The sequence below is a fragment of the Mobula hypostoma genome, chromosome 1 (assembly GCF_963921235.1).
Source record: "Mobula hypostoma chromosome 1, sMobHyp1.1, whole genome shotgun sequence".
Taxonomy (NCBI): Eukaryota; Metazoa; Chordata; class Chondrichthyes; order Myliobatiformes; family Myliobatidae; genus Mobula; species Mobula hypostoma.
The window spans coordinates 41,869,608-41,889,451 of record NC_086097.1 but is presented as its reverse complement, the minus strand read 5'-3'; positions in this window follow the sequence as shown (position 1 = coordinate 41,889,451).

Genomic DNA, 19,844 nt, shown 5'->3' with positions numbered 1-19,844 from the left:
TCTGTTGAAAGGTAAGTAGCTGATCCAGTGGGTTCCTGGTCAATATGAATCCCCAGGGAATCAGCAGGGGTCAGGCCATTGAATGTTCAAGGTAGATGGTTGAACTCTCCTATGTTGAAGATAGCCAATCCTTGGCTCTTTTGTGATGACCTACTTGTAAATGGCAAATAATATTCTGCATGTAACTGTCTTACACTTACTGTAACTTTCTAACAAAATTACCTTTATATTGAGTCACAATTTCTGTTTCTATCTATAAATACTTGTTACCAAGTAAATTACTTTTATTTCTTGTACGGAGGGCAGTGTGTCCAGTCATATATAAAAATATTAAATCCCAACATACATAGTTTATCAACACAGAATATGTTCTATTCCCTGCCGTGACCTTAGTAAATCTATGTCTCCAATATCAGAAGATGAACCAAATATTTTTATCCTCCTATCCAATTACTGAATAACTTCTATTCCTCTACTTAATTGAATGTGTTACGCTTTTGGAGAATATTTTCATTATGCATTTCTTTCCCCAGAATTTAGTATTTTGCATTTTGTTTATTTTATACATATCTGTAGGTTTTATATTGTCTTTTAATATAATTAAAGTCTCCTATGCTCATTCCTGTTTGGTGTCTCTCTCCCTAATTTGGTATTCAGTTACATACAGCTATTTCATATGTCGCAGTAATAGGACTAGAGAGACTTTCTAGCACAGCAGGCAGTGCCTTCTCAACCTATTAATATATTGGAGAAAGTCTACAGCAAGCAATTATGTTCACAGATAGGTAATTGGTAGAGAGGTTGGAGAAAGGGAATAGGGATCAAGAGTTGCTTCTCTGACTGGTCAGCAAATGAAAGTGAAGCTTGTCAGGAATAAGAGCAGAAAATGCTGGAATCACTCAGCAGATTAGGCAGCAGCGGTGGAAAGAGGAACAGTTAGCATTTCAGGCCTTTAACCCCTTATCAGAAAGTTCAGATGAAAGATCCTGAACCTGAAACATTGAAAATTTATTTTCCCACAGACACTGTCTGACTTATGTTTTGGTAGCTTTTATTTCCGATTTCCAACATCCACAGGTTTTAAAAAATTTTCATTTTAAGAAGCTTCCGAAGGAAATGTGCTAGGATCTCAACTTTATAGAGTATACTATACATTCACTTTGTTAGGGACTGTACATCTGTACACTTGCTTGTTAATGCAAATATCTAATTATGTGGGAGAAAGTATGGGTGTGTCAGAGTTTGGAATTTAATTCCAGGGTCCTCTGTAAAAAGTTTGTATGTTTTTCGCATGAGCACATTGTTTTCCTTTGGGTGCTGAGGCTGCCTCCCACAGTCCAAAGACCTACTGGTTAGTAACTTCACTGGTCATTGTAAATTGCCCTGTGGTGAGTCAAGAGTTAAATAGGCGGGCTGCTGGGTGGTGCAGCTCTTTGAGTCTGAAGGGCCTGTTCCGTGCTGTATCTCAAAATAAAAAAGTAAATAAAATAAATCAATGCATAAGAGCACACAGACATGGTCAAGAGGTTCAGTATTTGTTCAAATCAAGCATCAGAATGGGAGAAGAATCGTGATCGAAGTGACTTTTTAGTTTTTGGTGCAAGATGGGGTGGTGTTGAATTTTCATTTACATGGCTCTAGACTTTACAGAGAATGGTGCGAAAGATTAAAAAAAAATCCAGTGAGCACCAGTTCTGTAGGCGAAAATACTTTGTTATTGAGAATGGTCAGAGGAGACTGGCCAGACTAGTTCAAGCTGTCATGAGGGTGACAGCAACTCAAGTAACAGCGTATTACAACAGTAAAACAGCAGAATACCACAAACATATACTTAGTGGCCTCTTTATTCAGTACAGGTGGAACCTAATAAATTGGCCACCAAATATATATTAATAACAGTAACGAGCAGTACTGAGGGAATGCTACAATATTTGAGGTATCGTCTGTTGGATTTGGCTTTCAATCTGTTCCCATCTGCACACACAGTTAAATGTAAAAGATCCCATTGCAGTATTTTAAAAAAAGAGCAGACCATTTCAAAGTTCAAAGTACACTTACTATGAAAGAATATGTACCATATTTTCTACCTTGTGATTCATTTGTCAGAAATACCGCAAATTTTTGCTTTCTTTCTTCTTCCTTGGTAAGATCCATTTAAACCAGTGGAAATCTTGAAAACAGTGTTAAGACAAGAAGCTGATTAATTAATAACCATTAATTGATGAAAGAGTTGCTGATATCCAACTGATTGAAGAGTTGAATATATTGTGCTATTCTTTTCCATGGTAAAAAAATGATTCACACCACCAAATTACCAACTATTTTGAAAAGAGTTTATGCAAGCAGCTCTCTGCTGATTAATTCATTGTTTGAATGGAATAGCCTGCTGTATCTGAAGAGCAGTTACACTGCTTGCAGTACGTGATTAACAATGATCCCCAATCAGTTACTATGAATAACTGGTAAATTAATTGGCTCTAACCTATTCACTACTGGTTTTCATTCATATTGCAATGCAATTAATCATTTTCACAGTAATTTACTGCACTCTTTTAGTCGTGCAGTCAACTAATCAATAATTACTTATTGTAGTCCTTTCTGAAAACATACCCACAGGACTTTTTGAGATTCAGTTCCCAGAAAATGAAGTATCAGAAAGAGCTCCAATTCTACAAATTACTTTGTTTATTTACAAAACAGGTTTAAGTATTTGGGAACAATTCTATCCTCAGCTAGGTGTATTTTTATATCTTATCTAAAGCTTCAAATATCTAATACATCACAAATATTAGCTTTCTGAGTTTGCAAACAAGCTTAAAATGAAGACTTGTATTTATGCAGGGCCTTCACATTTTCAGAACACCCCGAAGAAAAGGACATAAATCAAGATCAGAAGCTCAGTTTGGGTTCTGCCGACGTCACTCAGCTCCTGACCCCATTACAACCTTAATCCAAGTATGGACAGAAAGGCTGAACTCCAGAGGTGAAGCAAAAGTAATGCTCTTGGCATCAAAGCAGCATTTGATTGAGTACAAAATCAAGGAGACAAAGCTAAGGTTCAATGGGAATTAGGGGGAAAATTTTCCATTGGTTGGAATCATACCTAGCACAAAGGAAAACGGTTGTCATGGTTGGGGTCAAACATCTCAGCTACAAGACATCTGTGCAGCAGCTCCTCAGTGTAGTGTTCAAGGTCCAACCATCTGTAACTGCTTGATCAATAACCTTCTTTCAACCGTAAGGCCAGAAGTAGGGAAGTTCACTACTGATTGCAAAATGTTCAGCACCATTCACAACTCCTCAGATAAAGAAATAGTTCATATCCAAATGTAGCAAGACACAAGTGCCACATAATGACAATATCCAACAAGAGGAAACCCTGACATTCAATGGTATTAACATTACTGAATTTCCCCTATCAATATCTCAGAGTTTCCATTCACCAGAAACTGAAATGGTTTAACCATGTACACAACATGACTACAAAGAGCAAATCAGAAGTTAAGAATCATGTGGTTAAAGCCTCAACTCCTAACTTCCACAACCTCTATCAGCTAGAAAGACAAGGACAACAAAAGCATGGAAACCACCACCTGGAAATTCTCTCAAGCCATACACCGTCCTGTCTTGGAACTATATTCCTGTTCCTTCACTATCACTGGATCAAAATCTTGGAAGACCCTCTATAACAACATTGTGGGTATACCCACACCACAAGAACCGGAAAGATTCAAGAAGGCAGCTCACCACCACCCTCTCAAACGCAGATAAGCAGTGGAGCCCATATACCTTAAATAAATTTTAAAAACTACTTTTAGAGCTTTAGTCACTATTGTAATGCAGGAAAGATCACAGACAATTTGTAAACTATTTAGTCTGTAAAACTCCAATGTGCAAAAGTGCTGATCATTTACTTGAGTGGTGTTGACTGACCATTGCACCTGAATTAACTTGTAAATGCATTTTCAAAATTTGGTCCCAACCAAATGGCCTTTGAGTGAAAGGTTGTAAACTAGACTGTACTGGGGTGGGTTCAGTTAAGGACAAAAGTCAAAAGTTAAAGAGAGAGATAGTGAAATGGTTGACGATAACTGGAGGTTGTCAGGAAGGGACAGTACGGATAAATACAAGCGTCACAAGAGATGCAGATATTGGATTCTGAAACAAACACTGATCTGCCTGAGAAAAACAGCAGGCCACTAGAGCGACATGGACAGTCGATGTTTCATATCAAGGTTTTTCATCTGAAGGAGTAGAGGGAAGATAGCCGGTGTAAAGAGGTGATAGCCAGAGGTGGGAAAGAGGTGGCAAGAAATAGAATAGGTGGTTCCAGGTGAGGTTCTAGGTGGCGGATGGAGCTAGGTGGCAGAGGGAAAGGTGGAAATAACAATAGAAGCTGAGAGGAACTAAGTGGTGACAACACGTTTGATAAGAAAACAGGGTGAAGAAGAGGAACCAAATGGAGTAAGCATAGAGGCCAGATAGAAATGGTGGGGTGTGGTTGGGGCTCAATAAGATGTGCATATGAGTGATGGACAGATAGAGTATATGGGGGTGGAGAAAGAAATTGCGATATGGGGGCTGGGAAACACCAGTGTGTGTGTGTGAGACTAAACACAAACTAGAAGAACAGCACCTCATATTCTGCCAGAGTAGTCTACAATCCAGCAGCTTGAGCACTGAATCATCCAATATTGCGATAACCTGCTTCTCCTCTGTCCCTTCGATCTACTCAGCTCCTCTCAGCATTCCCTTCTTTCCAACCTCATGGTTGCAATCTGACCATGTTCAGGGAATAAATATCCTAAGATATTTAACTCTTTGAAGGGGTGGTCAAAATAGGAAAGAAGGAGAGGTTTTCTAATAGTAAAGGAAGAGATAAAAATGAGATAGAGAAAGGATCTTGGAAAATCATCAAGCTGTATCATTCTAGATACAGCTAAAAGCAGCAAAGGGCACAAAGATAGATAACAACTGTCTATGCAAAGTGGTAATGCTAGATTCTACATACTGCAAGAAATTAGAGTTGCATGCAACAACAGTATTACAAGAATCATATGAAACTTTATTCTGCATACGGGTAGGGCAAACCCATCTAGTAGTCATAGCTCGGAGAGCAAATGCATGCAGTATATGGAAGATGGATTTTTTAGGTCAATGTGATGAGGAAACAATGAGGTAATTTGAGATCTATTACTGTGCAATGAGAAAGGCTTAAATACAAGTCTTGTGGTTAATTGATTTTTATTGAAGAATGATCATAATATGTTAGAATTTTATAATAAGGCTCAAGGTAATTTAGTTCAAAATGCAAGGTATGAACTGGCTATTGTAGACTAGGAATATATGGATCTAAAAAATATGTCAATGGATCTTCTGTCATCATAGTGCATAAGTTCAAAGCTATGCAGTAAGTTAAACACTTTCTCAAAAGCCTTCCAAGATGGAAGCTTTCTTTAGGGTTTTTATAAGATTTTTTTTTAAATTATGAGGACATGCAGTCCTCTTTTATTGTCATTTAGAAATGCATGCATTAAAAATGATATAATATTCCTTCAGTGTAATATCACAGAAACACAGGACAGACCAAGACTGAAAAGCTGACAAAAACCACATAATTATAACATATAGTTACAACAACGCAAGCAATACCATAACTTGATGAAGAACAGGCCATGGGCACGGTAAAAAAAATCTTAGTTATGAAACTGCAGAAAGGTAAGTAAAATACGTACTGAATTCGATACAGAATCATTGCATACCTGAATATACTAATACCATTGATTATTCTCACAACTAATGCTACCTAAGTTAATACATGTATGCAGTACTCCATAATTATGCCATGTAAGGAAAGTAACTCGTGGTGTAACAATGTTTGCGGCCCAATCAGCAGGAGGAACAGGCCACGGTGATGAGGTTTCTCACAGATTGGTGCAGCTTTTTTAAAAGGAGAGTTTTGCGGGTGTTCAAGCTCATTCCAGTGGCCCAATCAGCAGCAGGACAGGCCGTGAGGTTTATCACAGGTTGGCGATGCTTGTTTAAAAGAGGAGTTTTGTGGGCGTTCAGACTCATTCTGACGGCCCAGTCGGCGGCAGGTGCAGGCCACAGCGACGATGTTTCTCACAGATTGGCGAAGCTTGTTTATAAGTACAGAAGGGACAAGCGGGGCGGCCATTGATGAGAGTAGACTTATGGTGAGAGTAGGAGTGTCAGGCTTTGGCTCAAAGGAGGCTTCAGCTTGAAAGAGGTGTTGGCTCTGGGTGAGCTTCTCTTTTTTTCTCTCACTGTACCGAGTGTAGTAAATGGCTGTTGTGTGCTCTTCATGCCAGACGTTGGTTTTACCAACATCTGCCTCCATGGCCTCTTCACTAACTGTTCTGGCACTCTGGTTCCCATCTTCCTGCAACTTTCTATAGGGGCACAATTGAGAGCATCCTGACCAGCTGCCTCACTGCCTGGTATGGGAACTGCAGTCGTACAGACCTGCCACTACCTTTTGTACTCAGGCAATGGACCTGATTGAAGTCCCCTCCTCTCAAAATTTCTGATGTCTGGTTTGGTCACTGGGCAAAGCTCTTTTTTTACTACACATGCCTTCTCCATGTCTAAACGAGCTTTCTCTGTTTGCACCTGAATGTCGCATTTAGCATAAGCCATTGTGATTTGTGCAACTTCAGCTCTGCTGTGGGCTTGTGCTGTAGCTACGTTAATAATGGTTTTGCTCGAGCATTGTGAAGACACTTTAGATGCACCAATTTCTGACCTCATTTCCAGGTTTTGGCGATCAATGTCACTCAGGTCGCAAGCTGACATTCAAACGCATCTCCAGACTACAGGCGATGCCTTTGAAGATGAGTTATCTTTTCACTCTACTGCTCTCCGCAGTGTGTATGTTCAAAGCTATGCAGCGAGTTAAACACCTTCTCAAAAATCACCTGAGATAGAAGCTCTCTTCAGGGTTTTTAATGAGATCTTATTTGTGAAAGTGCAGAAAGTTAAGTAAAATACATTATTAAATTCAGTACAACCTCATTGTGCGCTTGTATCTACAAATACTGTCTACTATTCTTACAATCAGTGTTAACCAAGGTAATACACATACACAGTACTCTATAACTAAGCCATGTAAACAAGAGAAACGTGGTGCAATGATGTCTTAATGCCAATAAAAGCTAAATGTAATACTTTGGTCAAAATATTTCTACTAAATGTTTACCAATATCAACAAAACTTAAGACTCACTGATATTGCTATTTCAAGGGCAAATGAAGAGAGGATGGAGATAATTGTCTTTCCACCGTGTGCTTCAAATTAAATTCAAATAAACCCTCCTCAGCCCAAGATCATTGACATCTTTCCTAACCAGAACTGCACACAATTCTCCAAATTCAACCTCACTAATCTGTGCAACTTCAACATCACAGTACTCCTGTACTCAATGCCCTGATATATGAAAGCCATTGTTCTAAAAGTTCTCTTTTATAACCCTATCTGTGATAATGCCACGTTCAAGGCATTATAGACTTACTCCCAGTTCACTTTGTTCCAACACACACCTCAGAGCCCTACCATTTACTAAGTAAGTCTTACCCTGGTTTGTCCTCCCAAAGTGTAACACCCACACTTGTCTGCGTTAAATCCATCTGCCACTTTTCAGCCCATTTTCCTAGTTGATCAAGATCTGTCATTACAGCTGGTGGAATGCTGCAGAGATCCAAGTTGTCCACAATCCATATCAATGATGGGACCAAGTGTTCCCAAATGCTACTAAATGAAATGGCAGAATCAGTCTGAGGAGGACACAGTGTGACAGATTAACGGAAAGGGCAAGGAGATGCCAGAAGATATATAAACTGGGGAAAAGTGAAGTCTTCCACTTTGATAGAGAGAAAAGAAAAGCAGTTTATATTTTAAATATATGTTCAGAGGATCCTAGGTAACCTTTTGTGTAATTCCTTGGATTTATAACATATGGTTATGAAAAGTAATTAGAAAGGTAAATGACATATTGGCCTTTGTTATTGACTTGATAATTAGAGCATAGACATTTTACTGCATTTACATAGACCTCTGATGAGAATAGTGGAGAGAGTTAGCAGCTTCCAGTTTCTGAGTGTTAACATTTCAGATGAATGTCATCGAGCCACCACATGATGTAGTCAGGAAGAAGGCATATTAGCGCCTTTACTTTTTTAGAAACTTAAGAAGAACTGGCATGTCATCAACACTCCAACACACTTTTAAGTAGCTACAAGGGGGATGTCAGAGGTAAGTTTTTCATATAAAGAGTGATGGATGTGTGGAATGCATTGCCAGCGGAGATGGTAGAGACGGATACAATAGGGTCTTTGAAGAGACTCTTAGATAGGTACATGGAGCTTAGAAGAATAGAGGGCTATGTGCTAGGGAAATCCTAGGTAGGTTCTAGAGTAGGTTACATGGTCGGCACAACATTGTGGGCCAAAGGGCCTATAATGTGCTGTAGATTTCTATGTTTTCGTGTTTCTAAAGTTCTACAGATGCACTGTTGGAAGTATGCCGATGGGTTGCATCATGGCCTGGTTTGGCAATTTCAATATATTGAACACAAGAGGCTGCAGAGACTAGTGGACGCAGCCCGGTGCATCATGGGCACAGCCCTCCCCACCACTGCCTCAAGGGGGCAGCACCAGTTATCAGGGATCTCCACCACCTTACTTGAGTTCTCGCTGCTTTCATCGAGCAGGAGCTACAAAAACCTGAAGTCCCACACCACCAGGTTCAGGTACAGCTACTTTCCTGCAGCACTCAGCTTCTTGAATGAATTTGCACAAAAATAATCCTCCCTCAGCAACAGAACCACCTCTTGTACTGCTTTGGACTTGTCTTTAATTGTGGTATTTTAGCATTGATGCTTTAATTTATACATGCTTTTTATTCTCACTGTTTTGTTTAATTTGTGTAGAATTTACATTCCATGTGTCGTCTATCTATTGGTGATACTGCTGCAAGTTTTTCTTTGTACCCATACCTCATCATATTTGTGCACATAACAATAAATTTGACTTCATTACAGACATTAAATAGAGAAGATATAGAGGTTTACCAGGTTAATTGTTGGGATGGGGTGGGTAGGGTTGTTAGAATTGTTCAAAGATGGGCGACTAAACAGATTGGACCTATATTCTGAGCCCTCTAGAGACTTGGAGGATGAAAGGAAATTTTATTGAAACATTCTTCCAGACTTGAAAGAGCAGGGGTGAGTTTGCCCTTGGGTGGGCTCTCTAGAAACAAGAGACGCAGTTTCAAAATAGGTTATTTAGACATAGATGAGAAGAAAATTCTCCCCCAGGAGGTTTGAAAACCATTGGAAATGTCTCCACAAGCAGGCTGTGGAGGCTCAGTCCCTGAGTAACTTAAAGGCAGAGATTGATAGATTATCAGCTAGTAGTGAAATCAAATGATATGGAGTTAGTGCAGGAAAGTGGCCTCCAGGGTAAAAGACCACCCTAACCTTAGTGAATAGCAGGGCAGGCTTGAGGGCCTGTAAGGGCCTTTCCTACTTTTACTTCTTATCTGTTTGTAACGTGATGGCATGTTTTAGCACAAAGTCTCAGGTTAATGTCCTAAACAAAAGGTAGCACATCTGTGAGTACAGAGCTTCTTCAGACCTTCACTAGTGAACTTTGATCTTTTTGCTTTTGTCTCAAGACTTCTAATCAGGGGGAAGGGAGCAGAGAGTTATCAAATGTGTTATGTCTCAGTGAATTGTATAAAAAATGTCACATTCTTTCACACATCTTTCAATTTTTAAAAATTTTAATATATAATGTAATATCCTACAAAAAAATTTGGAAAGATTATGTCGTGTATTTCTAGTTGTATAATTCATGACTGTGAGCTGATTTCTGCTGAAGTATGGAAATATTACTAGTTGCTAACATATATCTCCACAACCATCAGCTTCCAGAGTCTGAAATCCAGCCTCATGTGAAATTCAAACAAATAGTAATCCTTAATACAGCGAGTATTAAATGGACATTTCATCTGAGGACACATTCTGCCAAAAAGATTACACAGAAATATAACTTTTGGAGTATATCCTGAAGGCACTGTAAGAATAAAACTGAAGGAAGAGGATTTGCCTCTGGTTATTAACCACTCACTCATTACTTCCAATGGTTATTAAAGCTACAACACCAGCTCCTAGCTTACAGTCTGTAATGAGCAGTACTGAATGGCTCACCCACATGGTGGTATTTGAAGTGTCAGCTTCTATTGCATCTTCCAGCCTCAAAAATAAACTGAAGTATTTGAGGGCATGCGCTAAAAGGAGGGGCTGGACAATCTCAGGTTGTTTTCTCTGGAGCAGCAGCAGTTGGGTGGACATCTGATAAAAATTTACAAGATTATGAAAGGCATTGATGAAATCTTTTTACCCAGAGTCAAAAAGTCGAATGGTAACGGGCATGCATTTCCGGTGAGAGGGGGGGAGAATTCAAAGGAGTTGCATGGGGCAAGATTTTATGCAGAGTGATGGGTGCCTGGAAAGTGCTGGTGGTGAAGACTGAGATGCTTAAAAGGCACTTAGATAAGTAAATAAATTTGCGGAGAATGGAGGGATATTTACCATGTGCAGGCAAAAGGGTCTAAGTATTACTCATAATTCCAATATTCTGCACAACATTGTTGGCTGAAGGGCCTGTTTCTATGCATAGAGCTCTATTCTATGAACACTATTATGCAGTCTAATCAGTGTGTTACATAGGTTCAACGTAACCTGCCTTGTATTGCATTCTGTGGCTACACTTGATCACTGGTCACATCAGAAGTCAAAGTACATGTTAAGCCCTAGAGAAAGAGGTTGTGGAAATGGCTATGGGAAACAAGAGAATGGTAGAGGAGTCACTCAGATACTTCGCAACAGCCTTCACAGAAGAAAATACTGTAGACATCCCATTAAACCTAAACACAACGTTGGAGGAATTAAATACCATCACTATCACTAGGAAATTAATATTAGGCAAACTAAGGCTGGCAACTACCAAGGACCTGATGGTTTACTGAAAAAAGTGACTGCGAAAATAGTGGATACAATGGCTGTAACCTTTAAAAAAATAGATTCTGGAGAGGTATTGACAAATTAGAGATGGCAATGAGGTACTCTAATTCAAAAGTCTGGAAGGCAAAGCTTGGTAGCCATACTCCAGTTGTCCTAATATATTGTAAAAAATGTTTGAATCACTTATTAGGATACATTTGCAAAGCCATACTGGATTAAACATCACATAAGTGGAGGTTGACTTCATTAGGATGCAACAGAGAGGAAATGGAAGGGGCATCATCATACACTAAATACTAGCAGGCAGATGTAACAGGTAACTGGGAAGTCTAATGGGAAGCTGGTTTCCTTTTCGACATGTTTGAAGTATAAAAGTCAGGAAATCTTAGTCCAAGGCACCAGTGAGTCCACACCTAGAGTACTATGTACAGTGTGGCCCCCTTATTTACAATCATTGGCCAGTGAAGCAGTAGCATCCGTACTGGACTTCAAGACAAATGGTCCAAAGTTTGAATCCGTCCATCTCCTTGCACACTTTCTATCTGTGCTAGGTTGAGTGGTGAGCTAACAACCAGGCCTCATTTAAAAAAAAAGATAAATGCTAAAGAAATGGCAATGCTGCCACCCAGTGTGCCACAAGGCGTGGAAAGGAACAACAATATATTAGAGGAGGCTCCAAGAAGGTCCACTAGAATAATTGAAAATATGGAAGGGATGTCTTGTGAGGAAATGTTGAACAGATTAGGTCTATAATCAGAGTTTAGAAGAATGGAAGATGATTGTATTGAAATATTTAAAATAAAGATATTATTTTGAAGACATCTCATTTGTACATTTTGGCTTTTATTTCTCTTATAGCTAGGAGGACGCTCTTGCTTAAGTGGAAGGATGTCGTTCCACCTACTCATGCTGAATGGTTACGTGGTGTTATGTCATGCTTAAATTTAGAGAAGATTCATTGTTCAATTTCTGAATCTAACGAAGACTTTCAAACATTGTGGGGACCTTTTTTGAAATATTTTCAAAACTTTTGATTTGCTGTTAAAGTACAGATGTTGGCTAATAACATATTTCACTATATGAGCAACACACATCAAAGTTGCTGGTGAACGCAGCAGGCCAGGCAGCATCTCTAGGAAGAGGTACAGTCGACGTTTCAGGCCGAGACCCTTCGTCAGGACTAACTGAAGGAAGAGTGAGTAAGGGATTTGAAAGTGGGAGGGGGAGGGGGAGGGGGAGATCCAAAATGATAGGAGAAGACAGGAAGGGGAGGGATGGAGCCAAGAGCTGGACAGGTGATAGGCAAAAGGGATATGAGAGAATCATGGGACAGGAGGCCCAGGGAGAAGGAAAGGGGGGAGTGGGGGAAAAAACCCAGAGGATGGGCAAGGGGTATAGTCAGAGGGACAGAGGAAGAAAAAGGAGAGAGAGAGAGAAAGAATGTGTGTATATAAATAAATAACGGATGGGATACGAGGGGGAGGTGGGGCATTAGCGGAAGTTAGAGAGGTCAATGTTCATGCCATCAGGTTGGAGGCTACCCAGACGGAATATAAGGTGTTGTTCCTCCAGCCTGAGTGTGGCTTCATCTTTACAGTAGAGGAGGCTGTGGATAGACATATCAGAATGGGTATGGGATGTGGAATTAAAATGTGTGGCCACTGGGAGATCCTGCTTTCTCTGGCGGACAGAGCGTAGGTGTTCAGGAAAGTGATCTCCCAGTCTTCGTTGGGTCTCGCCAATATATAGAAGGCCACATCGGGAGCACTGGACGCAGTATATCACCCCAGCCGACTCACAGGTGAAGCGTCGCCTTGCCTGGAAGGACTATCTGGGGCCCTGAATGGTGGTAAGGGAGGAAATGTAAGGAAATGTGTAGCACTTGTTCTGCTTACAAGGATAAGTGCCAGGAGGGAGATCAGTGGGGAGGGATGATAAGGTTTTTTTTTCCTTTTCTCTTTCTTTACCAAACAGCTTCGATCTTGGTAGTGGGCTTAGATTCTTTTATTCTTGTATAATAAATTATCATATTTCAATATTACGATTTAATTTAATTTACATGAATATAGGGTAATGAGATCGCAAGTGTGATTCAAATATAATGTATTTGGTATTATTTTATCTTTTTTGACTTATAATATATATCTTCTTGTACTCGGTATTCTTCTATATAGAAATTAATAAAAATATTGAAAAAAAAGAAGAAAGAGAAAAGAAATATTTAAGATGATGGTAGAATATACAGGTGGCTTAACAGGGTAAATGCTGACTGAGTGCTTCTTGTCATGGGAGAGTCTGGAACCAGAGGACATAGGATTCTCGATTTAAGCCTGAGATGAGGAAGAATTTCTCCTATCAAATGGCCTATTAGTCTTTGGGATTCCTTTCTCCAGAAAGCTGTGGCAGCTGTATTGTTAAATATATCAAAACTTGAGATAGCATAAAAGAATCAAGAATAATGGAAATCAGGAGGGAAAGTAGACTGAGGAAGATTGGATCATCCGTGATGTTATAGAGTGTCTGGCTGAAGAGCTGAATAGCCTCCTCCTATTCCCGTTTATGATCTTAAATGCTTGCTGCTTTAGAACATGTTTAGAACTAGTGAGTAAGGATTGAGAAATTAAGAACTAAATATGCTTTATATTTATGGACTTCAAGCACTCCAGTAATGTGTACTTGGTGTTAGATACAGCACTTCATCATGAGATATTAATATTTTGGATCTAATCAAATGTAAAATCAAAACCATATTACCTCACCTGTTTTGTGTTGAATGCAATTCTGGGTGGCTCTCTTTTTCTGATAATTTTTCAGTTATTTCAGGAAGAATATGTACTCTGAATCATAAATTCTTCTTGAAATCTTTTTTTTCAGTGCTACCTCCTTCCATCCATCAGCATTCTTCAAATGAATAGGCAGTATTATTCAGTGGTAATGACACGAACACTGGCAACTTCACATTCAGCTTAGATTTTGAAAGCAACATTTTTCACCACATTAATTCTGGAGTTCCTTTCTATCATGGTACAGCTTTGAAGGGATTTGTGGTGTGGAGAGAAGTGCCGTTAGCAAAATAAATCTTTTCTACAGAACTGATCTTGTATGAAATATGTTGCACTTGAAGGATCTTGGAAAATATTGAAGTACCTTGCTTCCAAACATAGCAACTAGTAGCCAATATGGAGAGTGCAGCAAATGATGTCTGCAGCTGATTACTGTGTTTGGCATCAGTATCAATGGAAGCAGCTGTTATTTGATCTATTTCAAAAGTATATGTGGTGAGGAAGATCAAAATTACTTACAGTATAATGTACTAAAAAGCAGTCACTAGTTCACAGGCAATATTTTTCAAGGAAGTGCAAGGAATATCACATGTTTCTCCACTTTGCTCTCACTGCGATTCAACATGTAAACATTCTGTAATATGTGCATATTTAAATAAATCAAAGCAGTTGTTTAAACAGAAATTAAACCATTGGCTGCCATTTAATACAGTTGTAAAGTAATATTAATACAACAATACCTGGGATAGCTCTAGCAAAGTTCTTGTGAACAAATGGAGTATTCAAATGGCAACAGTTCATTGATTTCAAATTGACACTCATACACTTGGTTTGCTTATAAAGCTCTAAAAATTCACCTAATAGGGTCAGAACAGGAAAGATCCTTAATAACAAGAAAAGCATCCTTCTCTTCTGATGCCTTTGAAAGCACCATTTCCGTCCTCTCCTTTAAACTCGGATCAATAAAGCAAGCTGGAAATACAGAACAACACTCAGCAAATGCTGGAGGATCAGCAGGTCAGGCAGCATCTATAGAAATGAATAAACAGTCGATGTTTCAGGCCGTGACTCTTCACCAGGACTCATAAGGAAGGAGGAAGGAGCCGGAATAAGAATTTGATCGGGGGGGTGGGGGGCAGGGTGGGTGGAAGGAGTGAACGCTACAAGGTGATAGAGGTGGGTTAGGAGGAAGGAAGAAGCAGGGAGATGATAGGTGGAAAAGGTAAAGGGTTATAGAACAAAGAATCTGAGAGGAGAGGAGAGTGGATCACAGGAGAAGGGAAAGGAGGGGCACCAGGGGCAGGTTATAGGCAGGTAAGGAAAAGAGAAGCGGTGAGAGGGGAGCCTGAGTGGGGAATAGAATAAGAGGGAAGGGGAATGGAGAAAAATTAAAGATAAAGACATCAATGTCCATGCCATCAGCTTGGAGGCTACCCAGACAGAAGATGAGTTGTTGCTCCTCCAGCCTGAGAGTGGCCTCATCATGGCAGTAAAGGAGGTCATAGACCGACATGTCAGAATGGGGATGGGGATTTGAATTAAAATGGTCGACCACAGAGATGCTGGTTTTTGTGGAGAGAGCAAATATGCTTGACAAAGTGGTCCTAATCTATGTCGGATATCACCACTGTAGAGGAGGAGCACCAGATACATTAGACGACCCCAACAGATTTGCAGGGGAAGTGTTGCCTCACCTAGGAGGACTGTTTGAGGCCCTGAATGGAGGTGAGGGAGGAGGTGTAGCAGTTCTTCATCTTGCTGGGGTAAGCGCCGGGAGATAGATTAATGGGGAGGGACAAATGGACAAGGGAATCCTTGCCAGAAGTGGAGGGCAGGGTGGGGGGTGGGAAGTAAGGATGTGTTTGGTGGTAGGATTCCATTAAAATAGTGGAGGTTGCGAAGACTGATGTGCTGGATGTGGAGGCTCATGGGGTGATAAGTGAGGACAAGAGGAAGTCTATCCCTGTTAAGGCAGCTGGAAAATGAGTTGACGGCAGATGTCTTGGAAATGGAGGAGATGTGGGTGAAGACAGCATCAATAGTGCAGGAAGGAATCCCCTGTTCTTTGAAGAAAGAGGACATTTCTGACGTTCTGGAAAGGAAACCCTCATCCTCAGAGCAGAAATGAAGGAGACAAAGGAACTGAGAAAAAGAAATGGAATTTGTACGGAAGACTGGGTGTGAAGAGGTACAATTAAAACAGCTGTGTGAGTCAGAAGTTTTATAAGAGGTATCGATAGACAGTTTGTCTCTAGTGATGAAGTCAGAGAGATTGCAAAAGGGGAGTGAGGTGTTAAAAATGGATCAAGTGAATTGAAGGACAGTGTAGAAGTTAGATGCAAAAGTTGATGAAATTGATGAGCTCAGCATGGGTACATGAAACAGCAAGAATGCAGTCACAGAAAGAGATGGGGAGCATTACCAGGGAGCTTAGGAGAACGATGGTGCCTAACGGCAATTCCTTTGCTCGCATCTTCGGAAACAGTTCTATTTCTATCTTTAATATCTCTATTATTCCCTTTCAGGGTTCTTTTAAAAACCTTAATCTGGAGTTACATGCTGACTTCGGTTCTTTGCGGAAATGGGACCTGTCTCGGGGTCTCACAACTGGCTGTTATTCGATATGCTAAAGTCGCAGCCTAGAAGACTAACACGCCTTTGGAGTTCTGGGATTTTGTGGCTCTGGAGGCGGGCAGTGCCACCGCAGGAAATCAGTGTGTCATGGGAGACAGAAGATCAAAAGCAGCAGCAAGCTGGCTGCTGGCTGTGTGCTCAGAGACCTGAGTTCTTTGGGCACAGAGCTCGGAAGAAGTGACGCAACAGACTTTTAACACTGTAAATCAGCGAGTTGTTTGTTATCTCTCCCCTCTCGCTGTGAATTGGGGACACCTCTTTTTCCCTTATTAGTGAGAGAGAGAGAGAGAGCCTGTAGAATGTTGAATTACCGGGTGAACGAGTGGTTTTTGGGGTACTGCAAGTCTGTGTCTTAATTGATGTTTTGTTGCACACTTGAGTGCTCGGTGCTTTTTTTGCTGGTGGGGGAGGGGGTCGTTGCTTTGCTGCTGCTTATGTGTGGGTCAGGAGAATTGGGGGGGACTTTGGGGTTCTAATATTTAACTCTCTTTCATTCTTTGGGGCACTCCTCTGTTTTCATGGATGTTTGCAAAGAAAAAGAATTTCAGTATGTATACTGTATACATTCCTCTGACATTAAATGTACCTTGGAAACCTTTGAACACTTGGAACATGAACTATTCCATGTAGCCAATGATAAAGCAGGTGTGGTTGGGGCTCATGGTTACACCTTGAACTTGGTGGAAATGGGAGGAGCTGAAAGAGAAATTGTTGAGTTTGTGGATCAGTTCCGCCAGGCAGAGGAGAGTAGTGGTGGAGGGGAACTGGTGGGGTTTGTTGTCGAGAAAGAAGCTGAGAGCTTTAAGGCCTTCTTGAATGGAAATATAAGTGTATAGGGATTGGACATCCATGGTGAAAATGAGGTGGTCAGGGCCAGGAATTGAAAGTTGTTGAGGAGATGAAGAGCACGTGAAGTGTCCCAGATATAGGAGGAAAGTACTAACCAAGGGAGATTGAGTGGGCCTACCTGAACAGGCAGGTTAAAATGGCCTACTAGGAGAGTCATGTTAAAGAGGCCTTTATCTGAATTGCCAGAAATGTAGACACAGCAACAACAAGTAAGAGATTATTGACGGAATGAGCCTCTGTGAATTCTCTGCCATGAACAATCAGGGTAAATCTGACAAGGAAATTAATAGTTTTCTGAATTCAATGCCTAAAACCTGACAGCTTCAATCTTTAATAGCTTTTCCTGTCTGGCTTTTGAGCACTCCTTTAGTTTTGACGATATCTTGGTGGCCCGTGTGGGTGAAATATTAGCCATACCTACAGCTCAGGGGTGACTAAATGTTTGCCCTGTATAGTATCATCCTCAGTGACAGCTAACCAATTGTAGCTGCCAGTAATCTTCTTTCAACTTCTGTATTGATTTATCTGTGTGTGCACACTATAATGGCTTTTCTATAAGATACCTTCTCATGTGACATCCTTGAGTGCAAAGCACTGCTGCAAGGTTAATGCCTACCTTGATTCATTTAATGAGTTGAGACATCATCCACTTTGAGATACAGGGACATGTTACAAAACCGGACATTCAGGACTGGACATGCTGAATCTTAGAGAATAATGCAATCTGGAAATAAAAAGGGCTTGAATTTCTGTGAGAGCAATTTTGGCAGAGAAAGATTGAACCTCTGTAAAACTGTATGCATAGCCTAATCCAACTACGTAAGGTACTGCCCTGAAAGACCCTTCAATCTTTTGTCATGGAAGATTATGAGGACTCCCAGGGAAAGATAAGAGCCATTGAATCCCTCTTATTGTAAATCTGCTCTGTCTTTTACAGGAAGCTATGAATCATCCTAATTCCCCTGTTCTCATCTTTAGTTCATCCTAAATTATTCATAAACCTCCAATTGCTATTCTTAAACTACCTTTATTGGTGAATTACCTGTCTGTATTTATAAACGTAGATCATTTATCTTCGGGCCAACTCTTTGATTGTTACAGGGGATGCAATCACTGTTCCAAGAATAGCCTCCTCCTTCACAATCTGGATAAATTTGACACAGTATATTATCAGTCTGATCCACAATGCTAGATGATGAAATATATCAACCCTTCCCACAAATGAATGTATAGATTAGCCAGTAAAAGAACAATTCATTTCTACTGAAATCAGTTTATATAATGTGATTGGTCAACTAGAATTTGGTGCTCATTGCTAGGGTAGAGTTGACAATTGTTTTCCAAAGGCTTTTCCTCTAGTTAAACCTTCAGAGTAGCCACATCAATATGTCATTAAGCCTCTCCCATTATCGAAGAGACTGCTAATATCTGTTTTGGAATGCCCCTGAGATGCCCGGTACCCAATGTATAGGAGTCTAGGCCTACTTTGTTCAGAGTTGAATGTGATCTAAAAGGGGAAGTTTGGATTTTTATAACATGTTTGGGACCAGGAAGAGCCAGGGGATTTCTCCTGGCTTCACAACACTACTTCGAAGTAATACCCTCCCAAAATCAGAACCCATCCCATTCTCTATCTTGTTTCCTGCCCTATCGATGGGGCTGGCAGCTCAAGATTGATCACAAGAAAATTGCATCTGAATGCTTCACAAAACACTATTGAAATCATTGAAAATTGAATTCAGCCATTATTTTAGAGAAGCTAAGTGGCTTCTAGAGAGTGAAAGATGTTCCTGACCTACTATTAGTTATCAATCCAACAACAGCTAGTACTCCATTGATCTGAGTTTTTCACTGCTGGTATCAGCTATGCATTGGTGTTCCGATGTATCGGTGGAGGAACAACACCTGATGGTATAAATATCAATTTCTCCTTCTGGTAAACAAATGTCCTTCCTCCCTTTCTCTATTCCCATGTTGATTTGTACCTCTTTTCACCTGCCTATTTCTCTATTTCTCCAATGATCCACTCCCCTCTCCTATCAGATTCCTTCTTCTCCAGCCCTTGACCTTTCCCATCCACTGACTTCCCTATCGTTTTCCAGCTAGCCTCTTTCTCCTCCTGCCACCTTTTTATTCTGGCATCTTCCCCCTTCCATCTCAGTTCTGAAGAAGTGTCTTGGCATGAAACCTCAACTATCTATTCATTTCCATAGATGCTGTCTGATCTGCTGAGTTCCTCCAGTATTTTATATAAGTTGTGTTCACAGGTTCTTTGTTTCTGCTAAGGCAAATTACAGAGGCAAGAGTTATGAGCAATATCTTTTATTGAAGGCAGTCAATTTGAGATCGCCTCTGGAGTCTAGTAAAAGTCATACCACAAATGAACATGTAATTAATGCATTTTAACTACTTACATACATATTTCAACAATTAAATATTTATATATATGAAGGTATGTAATCAACTTAATATTAGGTACATATATTTGTAATTAATTAGTCTAATCAACAATTCATTTGCTCAATCTCAGAACT